Source organism: Amblyraja radiata, chromosome 2 (assembly GCF_010909765.2).
Source record: "Amblyraja radiata isolate CabotCenter1 chromosome 2, sAmbRad1.1.pri, whole genome shotgun sequence".
Lineage (NCBI taxonomy): Eukaryota > Metazoa > Chordata > Chondrichthyes > Rajiformes > Rajidae > Amblyraja > Amblyraja radiata.
The window spans coordinates 9,280,584-9,283,160 of NC_045957.1; the positions used below are offsets into that span (position 1 = coordinate 9,280,584).

General features: G+C 47.5%; 1 long non-coding RNA gene across 1 annotated transcript; it reads right to left on the reverse strand.

The window, feature by feature from the left end:
• Positions 1-338: 338 nt before the first annotated feature.
• Positions 339-2,577, reverse strand: LOC116984023. Its single transcript, XR_004414862.1, has 3 exons — positions 2,480-2,577; positions 1,993-2,046; positions 339-355 (listed from the first exon to the last, which is right to left on the reverse strand). It is a non-coding gene; the product is annotated as an uncharacterized LOC116984023 (long non-coding RNA).

The window sequence follows — 2,577 nt, forward strand, 5'->3', positions numbered from 1 at the left end:
AATAGGAAACCCCATTGTTAATCTTTCAAAAACTTATCCCCACTGAAACCAAAAGACGGGTTGAAATAGGGGCTTTACCTTCACACCATCTCCATGAAGATCAAATCCAGACAGACTGGATAAGGTTGCAGGAACGTTACAGGGCGTGCAGCAGTTCACAATATCAGAGGAAACCCGACCGCAACAGACCAGACTCTACTTTAACCGACAAAAACATGAAATGAGACTTGTGTATCAGGAGAACAGCAATGGGGAAGAAGTTTATTCCATCTTACGCCAACATTTGGCAGAACGGGAAGAGACAGTCTAACCCCAGTAGACACTTCCAGCATCACAGTTCCAGTCCTTGGAGATCCTGGGTGGAAACAAACACAAATTATTCAGAGCAAACAGATTGCAACAACGCAGACACTCGCCAAACCAAATATATATTTAGACCAACTCAAAAGAACTACAGTTGGGCGAATGGAAGGGGCAGGATTAGTAAATTGTAATAAGACTCAAGAGCCATGACTATTAAACTCACTTTCCCTCAGGTAACTTTAACCAAGGAATAACTAGGTCAGAAACAGTACTGGAGGTACTCAGTGGGTCAGGCACCATCTGCCCGACTGCAAAGGAATGGACAGATGTTTCAGATCAGGACCTTTCTTCAGACAGAAGGAGTTGGGAGAAAACTGGAAAGAGATGGGAGCAGGACAAAGCCTGGTGAGTGAAGCTAGATATAGATGGGGCTGATTAGCAGATAGGGGAGTAGTGACAAAGGCTAGAGGTGAAGAGGAGACAAGTGTCAGACAAGAAGAGGTGTGACATGCAAAGCCAGAGGGAGGGATCTGGGAAAGAGGGGAATGTGGGACAGTGATGAGCGTACATTAGAGGGGAAAGGAGTACAGTGACCGGAGTGTTGAGTGAGATGCACGCCAGGGTGGGGAGTGTAGGGAAAGTGGGGGTGTCCCTTCATCAGTACACTCATCCCCATATCACATTCCCTTTTATCCCATCTGGTCCCATTACACCCGGCCCACTGCACCCGGCCAACTGCACCCCCATACCTCGCTCCAGTTTTACATTTCACATCTCTGGAATGTTTTGTCATCTTTTCACCTCTAGCCTTTGTCCCTTTCTCCACCATCTGCCCATCATCCCTTCACCTGTATCCACCCATCACTTGCCAAGCTTTGCCTCATTCCCCTTTTCCAACCTTCTCCCACTACTCCAGTCTGAAGGCTTCCAAGCTGATAAGTCATCTGTCCATTTCCTCCACAGATGTTGCCTGACCCGCTGAATTCTGGCAGCACTGTTTATTTGTTCCATGGCATGGCCAAAACCCAGAATAAATCCCTGTTAGGATGAAGGCCAAGACAATGAGGAAGTGGGGAGCCTAATGAAGACAAATGGATTTGGACAAGGGTAATGATCTCATGGGCCAGACCAAAGTGGCTGTTCCCCAGTCAAGACCTCAGATTGGACAAGTCTTCAGGTCACCGTATCCTCAAGCACAAGTACACACCACGCAAAGCCCAGAGACAGAAGGCAGCGCCATCCAGTCAAGTGGTGACAGGAGAAGGTGATCACTGGTATCATGCTGGCGGAGGGGTATCCACTACATTGGCAGGTGGGACCAATATCTCACCCCCCAATATCTATCCCCCTCACTGTCCCCACCCTGACCAACGGCCCCAGGTACAGGCAGAAACTCACTACTAAATAGAGACACAAGTACATACGAGTGGTCCCTGTTAAACTCCTTCAAGTAGGCCCAGACCACAACTTTAGTGAATAAACCCTAACGAGGGGAAGGGGCAATATAATCTTTAAACTAAAATGGGCCCCAAGCTGAGACAGGCTGAGCTCAATTAGAGAAAACAATTGTTAATCTTTCCCAAACCGTCATCCACACTGAAGCCCAAGAGAAGGTTCTAAACAGGGGCCTTACCTTTGTACCAACTCCATAACCATATTCACATAGACCAAGTTATATGCACAACAAACCAATGTCACGTTCGTGATTTGAAGTCTGCTGACATCCTCCTTCACACTGGACACCTAGAGAGGAAGAGATTCCAATTGAAATTCAATGTCATGAGAAACAGAATCAGCCATTGAAAGGATTGTATTGAACCCTACAGGGTAGCAGAATATATCGACTACTGTAATTCACTGGCACAGCAACATGCCAGCTTTGTTGAAGGGCAGCACAGTGGCACAGCGGTAGAGTTGTTGCCTTACAGCGCCAGAGACACCGGTTATGTACGGAGTTTGCACGTTCTCCCAGTGACCAAGTGGGTTTTCTCAGAGATCTTCACTTTCCTCCCACTATCCAAAGATGTGCAGGTTTGTAGGTTAATTGACTTGGTATAAATGTAACATTGTCCCTAGTGTGTGCGGGACAGTGTTAATGTGCGGGGATCGCTGGTCGGAGCGGACTCAGTGGGCCAAAGGGCCTGTTTCCACACTGTGTCCATAATGTGAAACTTACCATGTCACATGAAGTGTTCTCCCCGACACTGCCCCTTATACCATACCATTTGTGAAACCTTGTGTTCTCCCCGACACTGCCCCTGATACTGTACCCTT